This window comes from Paramormyrops kingsleyae, unplaced genomic scaffold, assembly GCF_048594095.1.
Source record: "Paramormyrops kingsleyae isolate MSU_618 unplaced genomic scaffold, PKINGS_0.4 ups102, whole genome shotgun sequence".
NCBI lineage: Eukaryota > Metazoa > Chordata > Actinopteri > Osteoglossiformes > Mormyridae > Paramormyrops > Paramormyrops kingsleyae.
The window spans coordinates 80,802-92,458 of record NW_027326040.1 but is presented as its reverse complement, the minus strand read 5'-3'; positions in this window follow the sequence as shown (position 1 = coordinate 92,458).

Genomic DNA, 11,657 nt, shown 5'->3' with positions numbered 1-11,657 from the left:
GACCGTAATCCATTGAGATTATCGTCACTGCTACGCGTCGCTCGTTCGCATGTCGGTAAATACGCGTAGCAGTGACGATAATCTCAATGGATTACGGTCCTCGCGATTGGACCTGCCGTTTGCAAGCGAACCACTTAGCGAGCTAATTCGTCGTTACCGCCCATTTCTATGCAGATGGGCGTGGCGAATTTGCATATGTTCTCAACATTTAGAGTCTACATTTAACATTTACATTTAGATATGTAAACGTAAATATAAAACTTAAATGTAAATATAAATGTTAAATATAAATGTTAAATGTTAACTTATATCTAAATGTTAAATGTAAAAGTTAAATGTAAATATAAATCTAAATGTTAAATGTAAAAGTTCAATGCAAATATAAATCTAAATGTTAAATATAAATGTTAACATATCTAAATGTTAAATGTAAATGTAAATCTATATGTTAAATGTAAATGTTAAATGTTAAATATAAATGTTAAATGTAGACTAAATGTTGAGAACATATGCAAATTCGCCACGCCCATCTGCATAGAAATGGGCGGTAACGACGAAATTAGCCCGCTAAGTGGTTGCAGGTTAGGGGTGATTGAGGACAATATGGCAAATTCGGCTCACTTAGATGCTATAGAACGCTGCATTACATGGCGTTGCTTCACAGCCGGGAGCAACATCATCTGCATTTTCCACTGTAACATCGATAAATTATGAATGTTTAATGGGCTGAGAAGGGGATCAGTAGTATCGTATAAATTGGCCTTAAATATTTCCCGCCATGCTTTAGCTGATGGCGGCAGTTCGTAAGATGCTGCTGCTGAACATTTTGTTCGGAAATGGCAAGAAATAGCTTGCAAAACGGCAGGTCCAATCGCGAGGACCGTAATCCATTGAGATTATCGTCACTGCTACGCGTCGCTCGTTCGCATGTCGGTAAATACGCGTAGCAGTGACGATAATCTCAATGGATTACGGCAGGGCTGTAGTACTCGAGTCCGGTTTTGGACTCGAGTCCGGTCTCAAGACCGTTTTTTTATGGTCTCGGACTCGCTGGTATTTGGACTCGGACTTGTCTCGGTCTCGGCCACTGGTCTTGCCAAATATGGCTTTTGGTCTCGACCGAGTCCAGGTGTCTTTATTATGTTCCCAGTAAGCACACATTTTAAACTTTTTTTCATTTTAATTTTTTCATTTCACCCGCCCGAATTTAATTAAAATATTATTTTTCGTCACGTCATCTGCCCGAACGACCCATCACTACCAATAACCAATCACAAAAACAAAAAAACAAAACAAAAAAAGTAATAACCAATCACACACTAGATTATATTTGCGCGGCACGCTCTGCATCTGCGTGCCCTGCTAACGTTAATTTCCATTGATTCACACACACTCTAACAAACAAAAATGTCCACCAATTCTGCCATTATCAAGTTTGCTTATAGAAATCACCAGGAATTTATCAGCGCTGCATTTAAAAAGCAACACAGGGCAGACTGCAAATTCTGCAAAGCAACAATTTCGGAAACCTGTGGGACAACGTCAAACTTCGTCAGACACCTGCAGAGGAATCATACATCGCGGTAAGTTAACTGCAGAGCTGGAGTTGCTAAGCCTTGACTATGTGTTAATGTTAACATTAGCTAACATAGCAGAAGATAAAGGTAATGTTCTTGGACATAAATTTATAATGATTTACGTCTGGTATTACTGGTTTCATGAGGTAAAAAAATGTTAATGTTAACTAGCGCAAACTAAGATTCACGTTTAACTAGCATATTCAACCCGACCCCCAAAAAAATGAAGTATAGGCTATATTTGTGTTGCCATTTGAAAGCTGTATATAGCAATTACATGGTAATTTACAACTTATGTCAGGCATATTTTCTGTGTCAGCAGTATTTCTCTTCTGTAACATAACAGACATTTTTGAATATGTCCAGTCAGAAAAAAACTATACTGTACTTGTTTGAGAGACAGACTTAAACACAAAAAGGGCTTTCCCTTCATGTCAGTGTCTGTACACAGCTTTGAATGCCATTTCAGTTTCATAGAACATTTAATAAACAAAGAAAGCCATTTATTAGGCTAATAGTTTGACAATCCAGACACAACTTTATTTAGTTTTTCTCAGTATATGGAGTGGACATTAATGAATGATTGGGAATACAGATTTCACTTCTCTTTAAATAAAGCTTATTATCTGCCTGTTATTCAGTTCCAACACTTATAGATGCTTTTGTATTTCCATCTCCAGTCTGCAGGAGTATTGGCAAGGACTTCAACAGGGGGATTCACAGCCAATGATTGATGATGCATTTCAGCAGCGACCATTGCAAGTTCAAGTTTACAATGCTTCTTCATCAAGGCAGCAGGCTATCAACCAAGCGATCATCCATGACCTTATCATTGGCTGCTGTCTACCTATATCAATCGTGGAAAATGAACATTTCAGACATTTTTTACACACCATGGATGAAAGGTACACCCCAATCTCCAGAACAACGATAACCAGCAAACAGATACCTCAACTAGTGATGAGAGTGAAAGAGTGCATCAAGTCCAGTCTGGTAGATCAGAAATCAATCTCTGTAACTGCTGATATATGGTCAGACCGCACAATGAGATCTTACCTGGGAGTCACAGCTCATGTTCTCAACTCTTCGACCAGTGGGTACACTCTGAACGCCTACCTGCTGGACTGCAGGAGATTCAAAGGGCGTCACAGCTCTGAAAACATTTCAGCTGCATTTGATGAAATACTAGATGACTACAATATCAGTGATAAGGTAGATTTTATCATCACTGATAATGCAGCTAACATGAAGAAGGCTTTTAAAGTCATTATGGCAGACCACTCAGATGACAGTGAGGATGAGGAGGACATGGTTGGGGAACAGTTAGATACGGACTTTCTTCTTGGTTCCCGTCAACGGCTATCCTGCTTTGCCCACAGTCTTCAACTGGTTATCGGGGATGGGATGAAAGAAGTAAAAGTGATGTCTCGGGCAATCTCAAAAATGGCCAAACTTGCCAGTCTGCTGCACAGTAGCACTGTATTTAAGGATCGATTTGAGGCTGTTTTTGGAAGTGGTAAAAGCATTCCAGTCTCAAATGTCACAAGGTGGAATTCGCAATTCAGACAAATACAAGCAGTCATCGAATTAGATCATACTGCACTAACTCAGATGTGCTCAGTTGACTTAGAGAATGTTGTCCTCAGCTCACATGAATGGGCCCAGTGTAGAGAACTTACACAAATTCTTGGACCGTTTGCTGAGGCCACTGAATTGACCGAGGGTGACAAAATTGTTACCATCAGCATGGTTGTCCCTACTGTCCTCGAGCTACATTCTCATTTAACAGAAATGGATAGTGAAAAGAGACTCTGTAGGCCACTGACCAGGGCCCTCAAAGCCTCACTTAAAAGAAGATTTGCCGGCATCTTTGTTGGATTACGAATGGCAGAAGATCATGGCCTTGATTTGCCATTTGGCCATGATATATACATGCTGGGAGCGATGCTGGACCCCCAGTTCGGGATGAACTGGGTTGAGATGGATGTCAGAACCAGTGGCAGTGCTACCACCATACAAAATACTAAGAAGGAACTGCAGAAGTCACTAACAGGTATTTATTTCAAATGCCCCCCTTTAAAGTGCAGTGTATTTGCAAGGATATTGAAGTGGAAGAAGTGAGTTATATTTATTTCTGTTTTCTTTTTTTCCAGACAGCTTGATCACTCAGGCTAAGAAAGTGGACCTGGACATCTGTGAGGAACCCACAGAACCAACCCAGGATTCTCCCCCAAACGCCAAGATTCCACGGCTCCTGGCAAAATATAAAACTCACAAAAAGAACAATTCCACCCATGGATATCATCCAAGTGTCAACAGTGAGGTAAATACATACCTGGAGGATATTCAGAGCTGTCCGGCAGAGCAGGATGCCCTTGTATTTTGGTTAAAAAACAAGGACAAATACCGTCATTTGCATGCCCTAGCTGTCAAAGTGCTTTCTGTACCTGCTTCTTCAGCACCAGTTGAAAGAGTGTTCAGTGCTGGAGGGCTCATTATGAGGCCCCATAGAGCCAGTTTAGGAGCGGAAATGCTCTCCTCCCTTATATTTCTCAAGTGTAACAAAATACTTTTGTAAAACTGAATAGTTTTACTTACCTCACCTGCAGACAGAATGCTACACTCTAAAAGTCGATAATTTACTCAGATTTGTTTTTCTTGTTATAGTTCATGTTAAAAAAGCTTTTGAAGAATACACCGTTGTACAAATGCTTGTACTGTTAAGTTTACTGTGAAAAAATTATTCTTATGAATTTCTTAAACACCTGATGAATTTATTTTAAAATTCTGCAGTTTGTCCTCAAATAAAAAGAACATATGTTAAATTACACTGTGTTCATTGTTGTTTAACCAAACTTGAATGTCTTTCCTAACCCAGGTCCAAATAACAATATAATACAATACAATATTTTTTTCAGGGAAGGCATAAACCAACCATATATATATACCAACCACAATATAGCTTCACTGCAGATGTACAGTAGTGTAGAAAAGAAGTGACCAGTATTACAGAGTGTACCCCCTCTGTAATACTGGTCACTTCTTTTCTACACTACTGTACATCTGCAGTGAAGCTATATTGTAATTTAGTTGCTTAAATGCTCAGTACTAGTACCTAGCATTGGTAATAGTAGTGGGTTGGTGTTTGTATATCAGTTCTAACACTGCTATTATGAGGTATCACCATATGTCATCATTCTGTTTTCTTTAGATTAATAGATTATATGATATAAAGGGGAATGTCTATACTTAAAAATCATGGGTGTTGTGACACTGTTTTTGCTTTTAGATCAACAAATAATAACCCAAAATGATTGTCTTGATGATATCATGCATAAGACTTTTTTTTCCTGTCCTGGACTCGGTCTTGACTCGGACTCAAACTTTTTCGAACTCGGTCTTGTCTTGGACTCAAACCTCTTTGAACTCGGTCTTGACTTGGACTCGACTAGTCCTGGTCTTGGACTTGTCTTGGACTCGACAAAGGTGGTCTTGACTACAGCCCTAGATTACGGTCCTCGCGATTGGACCTGCCGTTTGCAAGCGAACCACTTAGCGAGCTAATTCGTCGTTACCGCCCATTTCTATGCAGATGGGCGTGGCGAATTTGCATATGTTCTCAACATTTAGAGTCTACATTTAACATTTATATTTAACATTTAACATTTACATTTAACATTTAGATTTACATTTACATTTAGATATGTTAGCATTTATATTTAACATTTATATTTATATTTAACATTTACATTTAGATTTATATTTACATTTAACTTTTACATTTAACATTTAGATTTATATTTACATTTAACTTTTACATTTAACATTTAGATATAAGTTAACATTTAACATTTATATTTAACATTTATATTTACATTTAACTTTAATATTTACGTTTACATTTAACATTTATATTTGACATTTACATTTAATATTTATATATACACATACCATTTATATTTACATATGATGAACAATTGTGCAAATAATCTACACAGCAAAAAATATGATGATCCACAACACCATTGACTTCTAGCTAAATGTCAGAAAATTGCACTAAATGTTGAAAAAGTGGCAAGTACAAAAATGTTTCGTAACTTTACAAACAGCGCCCCATATAATCCGCTTGTCATCGAGATATATAAATTTTCCCTACACTGGGTGAACAGGCAAACATTAAAGCGCAATTCGCAGCGATGTCCGGTTTTCCAAATTTAGTCGAATTATCGACTGCACGCACATTGCTATAAAGTCACCTTCAGAGAACGAATTTACTTATGCTTATGTAAATAGAAAGCACTTTCACTTTATTAATGTACTCTATTAATGCACTGGGGGCACCTCTTGTACTATTGTCTGTAAGAATAAACAAAGAGAATAAACTAAAGTAACACCATAAACATATTCATAAACATGCAAGTAATTCAAACATGTATGGTACGAGAAAAACTCACCCGCGCTGACATCGGCGTCCCCCTCAATCGATAAAAGTGTGTCCCCAATCATCGCAGCAACTAGTTGCTCAAAGGGTGTGATACCGGGAATTCCGCAACCTCCGCCTCTGCTTTTAAGACTCTTACGGCCGCTCGTTTTTTCACGTCGATTTTAATGTCCGACCACTTCTTTTTAATTTTGGCCACCGTGCCCTTTTCAGAACCAACACTCTTAACTGACTGCCACGCTGTGCCACTCCGTCAACTTTCGTTTATTGCTGATGCCACTTATACCACCAAATAATATCACTTTTCTTTTCTCGATTTCTGTTAACATGACCTCCACTTCGCACTCACTGAAATACTTCTTTTTCCCACGTGGTTTATTCATTGTTGTTTAAGAAAAACATAGAACAAAGCGGGCATTTATACAGATTTACATATGCAAATATTCATAATTATGGGCGGGTCGGGGGGGTGGCTGTGGGCTCGTTCATGTACGTTAAATTTCACGCTCATTGGGATTTATAAAGGGAATGTGCGTAGATCTGTGCTTACGCACAGTTTTATGCATCTGGATTTTTTCTTGCTTACGCACATTCCTAGTTTTGTCCGTACGCCTTGTTTTAGTGTGAATTCTACGCTCGTCGTTATACATGAGGCCCCAGGTCACATACACACTCATCACTTTCTCTCTCACACACACTCGCAGTCTCTCTCTCACGCACAACATTAGGAACCAGGCCAAATAGTCTGATGCGAAGTAAAGGAAGGGTCAATTCTACATAAAGGTGCATGTACCTGTACAATGCTCAGCTTAAAAAAAGAGTAATTTGGTCTACAGTTGTAACTGGGAAAGAAGTACATTTCCAGTATACATTATATAACAGTAGTTCATAATATATCATTCTAAAATCTAATTATTGTTACTGGCCTAGACAACTTTAAGAATTAAAAAATGTGTTTACCTCAGCTTCACAAAAAAAAAGCAGGCCATCTCTGTTTGAAGTCTTCGGCTCTTGGACTACCACTCACAACCTCAAGCCTTCGATAGGAGAACGTTTTGGCCATTTTTTCTTGAATTACCCTAGTGTTGTTCTTCTTCTTTACCTCGTTAAGAAGCTCCTGTCTCTCCATCTCCAGTGTGTCGCTAGTTTCACCACTTTGATGTGGTGGAAGATAGTTGACCTCTGCTTTCTTTGGTCTCTTGCAGTTTTTTGCAGGATTTCTCTCACCAGGAGATTTCCTTTTCAAGGAGTTAATATCAAGTTCAGGACAAGGTACTCCACGCCTTCTCATTTTAGAACGGTAATTAGCCATCTTCCATTTAAGACGCTGCTGCCATCCATACGTGCCTGAAAATGAAGTTGCAGGCTCCCTTAAGCATGGATGCTTTTTTAAAAGAGCTTCTACGACTGCCTCAATCTGAGGACTAGAGGGATAGGCAGTATAGCGGAATATTGTTTCAGCTAGTATTTCAAGTATGTCAGAGTTCAAGCTTGGATTATGGAGGAGTGAGCCATCACTTTCATAAGCCCTATTTCCTTCGTGAAGGGGCATTTCAACATTAAATGAAAAGTTGGGTATCACAAAATTAGCAGGCCATGGGTCTGTTCGATACTCTGGGGACTTCTGTAAAATGTTGGTGTCAGATGAACCAAGTGAGGAACTGTCACCCTGGCAAGACTGATCCAGTGACACTGGAGACAAGGAAGATGCAGCATCCTGGATGGGAGTTAATGTAAGAATAACAGAAGGTTCTGTTTTTACCAGTTTGATTGTGTCTTTGTCCTTAACCTCATCAGTTGAAATTAGAGTGAAGAATTGATTATCAAAATCTTTGTCCATGTACATAACAGTATAATTTCCCTGGAGTTGAAAATGATCTTTTGCAGCCGCCAAAAGCTCGTCTACAGTGTTAGGGAATCCATCTGGAAGGGTTAACTTGTGAACCTTAGTCTCTTCCATGATAACTCGTAGCTGGATAGGTGACGACATTATCAGTTTTTGGCAAAACGACCTGCAAGAAAAAACAAACAAAAAAAAACATACAAAGATGAGAAAACATATTTCAAAAGTACAGTTGGGTTTTGTAGGCCTGGGTGATAAATTGATAATGGAATGATAAGACATAGTCAATACAACATTGATGAACTAGTCAGGATTAGATCCTTATTATACTAAAAAATGCATATTTGATAAATATAAAAAATGTAACATATTATAAATAAAATACATAAATGTATTGCTTATTTTGAGTCCATTTGTATAATGTTCCCAGCACATTTGTCATATTCAACTTATGACAGAAAAGATATATAAAAACCAAAATTAATCTTTAGATCTCACACTGGAGTAAAAAGAAACGTTTACCGTTGTCAGAAAGTGATTTTAATTATATTGTTATATCGATATCCAATTATATGGAAAAAAAAAAATGTTTTAAGATTTTTTTCCATATTACTCAGCCATAGGTTTGCAGCTCAACTTCACCTACTTCCAAGGTGCGAGAATAAAAAGATAAAAATTCTAAAGAGGTTAAAACTCCAGCAATACATGTAGTATATTCAACAATTTTATTTTTTTTTTAATCAGTGCTTTTCATCTTGTGGTTTCCAGTAGGTAATTAAGAAACATATTACAAGCATCATTTAAATAATGTAGAGCCAGATACCGATCTAACAATATAGTTGTGTTATACTGTATGTAGCAAGCACTGGTGGAGTTTTGACCTCTTCAAACAAATGCATGCTCTTGTCAGGTGGAGAGGGGAACAGACGGACACGGATCCAGGGATGCAGGGAATTAACCGGTTTATTGAAGGAACAGCGGCGACGCTGCGGGCGGGGCTGGGGATCCCGAGGCGGCGCTCAGGGGAGGGGAATGGCTGACGGAACTTGTAGTCGGCAGGCGAGAATCGTAATCGGTAGACGGGCGAGGGTCGGTACCAGGAAGAGCTGTCCAACACTGAAGCACAGGCACGAAGGGGAACGATGACGAGGAAGGCGGAGGACGTCGGAACTGGAGGATCAGGTATGACGAGGACACTGAGGAGGGAAGGCAGACAGGTGAGGCACAGACAAAGGTAAGACAGGCAGATCCGGGAGGGTAGGGTAGACGGCAGACAAGTAAATTGCTTGGTATAGCTGGTAATCATCGGCTCAATACTTCGCGATGTTCTTCTGTTCCTTAGGTTCTTTTATCCTGCGATCTGATTAGCGTTAATCGGCGTCACTTGCGGGATTCCGCCCCTCAGGGGCGTGACATTACCCCCCCCCTGACGGCCGCCTCCTGGAGGCCGATGTCTCCGCCGCGGTCTACCCCTAGGACGGGGGGCCGGCTTATCAGGATGGGTGCGATGAAAGTCTAGGACCCGGTCGGGGTCGCGAAGAGCCGCGGCCGGGATCCAGCTGTTCTCATCCGGAGCGTCGTCCTCCCATTCCACCAGGTATTGTAGCTTACCCTGTCGACGACGGGAGTTAAGGATGGTCCGGATCTTGGTAGATGGTCCTTCGTCAGCCACCGATGGGGGTAGGTCGTCCGGCGTATCCGGGGAAGCCGACACGGTACCGTGCTTCACGGGTTTCAACAAGGACACATGAAACGTGGGGTTTATTCGATAAACACGGGGTAATTCCAGCTTCATGGTGACAGGTCCCAACCTCTTCAGGATACGAAATGGACCAATGTAACGGGCGGTCAGCTTCTTACACTCGGGTATACGCAGATTTCTGGTGGACAACCATACTTGTTGTCCCGCCCGATACGGGAACCCACGTCGCCAATGACGGTCTGCTTGTTTCTTGTGGAGTTCTCCCTGTCGACGTAGTGAGCGTTGCACCAGCCGCCAGGCTCGTCGGCAGTCTTGGTACCACGTTTCCACGTGTGGGACGGGTCCTGACGGTGAATCCCACGGGAATAGAGGTGGCTGGAATCCTAAGACGCACTGAAAAGGGGTTAATGCGGTGACGGGGTTGATTCGTGAGTTCAGGGAATACTCGACCCAAACCAGGTGAGTGGCCCAATCGGCAGGCTTTCTCCGACATAACAGGCGTAAGGCTTTAGACACCTCTTGGTTCGTCCGTTCGGCCAAACCGTTGGACTGCGGGTGGTAAGCCGTGGTGAGGCTCAGGGAGACCCGCAGCTTAGTCGTCAATTCTTTAAACACTCTGGAGGCAAATTGAGGTCCCCGGTCGGACACGATATTCTCGGGTATACCGGTAAAGCGGAACAACTCATGTATTAAGATGTCTGCTAATTCCATGGACGTGGGGAGTCTCGGTAGGGCGACCAGTCGGCACATTTTGGAAAACCTATCCACAATAGTCAGGACGGTCGTCTTACCTATGGATCGTGGAAGGTCCGTGATGAAATCCATGCAGATATGGGACCAGGGCCGCGACGGTACGGGTAGAGGGTGGAGCAACCCTGCGGGACTTAACGGAGACGACTTACACCTAGCACACTCCTCACATTGTTCTACGTACCTCTGTACATCACGTTGCCAGTTCGGCCACCAGTACCTTTTCTCTAGTTTTAGCTGAGTGGCGCGTACGCCCGGATGCCCAGTACCGACCTGAGCATGCACCCACTGTATCACCTCTCGTCTTCGTGGTGCCGGCACGTAGAGTTTGTCCAGTGGACAGGCGGATGGCGTGGAGCAGTGTTCATTCTCAGTTCGTATATTCCCTTCCAAGTCCCAAGTAATCGAGGAGATAAAACAGGATGGGTCGAGAATGGGATGACTCCGTTCCTCATTCCCTGGGGAATCAAACTGTCGAGACAAAGCATCAGCTTTTATGTTTTTCTCCCCAGGCAGGTAACTCACCCTAAAAGCAAAACGAGAGAACCACTGTGCCCATCTGGCTTGACGTGAGGTGAGTCGTTTGGCCGACTGGAGGTACTCCAAATTACGGTGATCTGTCAGCACCACGAAGGGGTGCCGTGCCCCCTCCAGCTAATGACGCCATTCTTCTAGGGCTCGTTTGATGGCTAGAAGCTCCCTATCCCCCACGCTGTAATTACGTTCGGCCGGAGTCAGCTTCCTAGAATAATAAGCACAGGGGTGACGGCGTCCTGTTTCAGGGTGACGTTGAATCAATACCGCTCCTACCCCTGCCTCCGAGGCGTCTACTTCGATTTCGAAGGGGAGCTCGGGCTGCGGTTGTTGCAGCACAGGGGCCATACAAAAGGCATGTTTTAGCTTTTCAAACGCTCGTTCCGCTGCGGGGCTCCATGGCAAGCGGTACGGCTTTCCCTGGGTGAGAGAAGTAAGAGGGGCAGCGATTTGACTGAAATTTCGGATAAAGCGTCGGTAGAAGTTGGCAAACCCTAGGAATCGTTGCAGCTGCTTCAGTGTCCGGGGACGAGGCCACTCTTGAATAGCGGTGGTCTTCTGCACATTCATAGCCACCGCTCCTGGTTGGATTACATAACCCAGGAACTTTAACTGTGTCCGGTGGAATTCGCATTTCTCACCTTTTACGTACAAGGAATGCTCTCGCAACCGCTGTAAAACTTGTTTCACGTGACGTACGTGCTCCTGTTCGGAAGAAGAGTAGATCAAAATGTCATCGATATATACGATTACAAATCGATGTATCATATCCTGCAGTACCTGATTCATGAACGATTGAAAGATCGACGG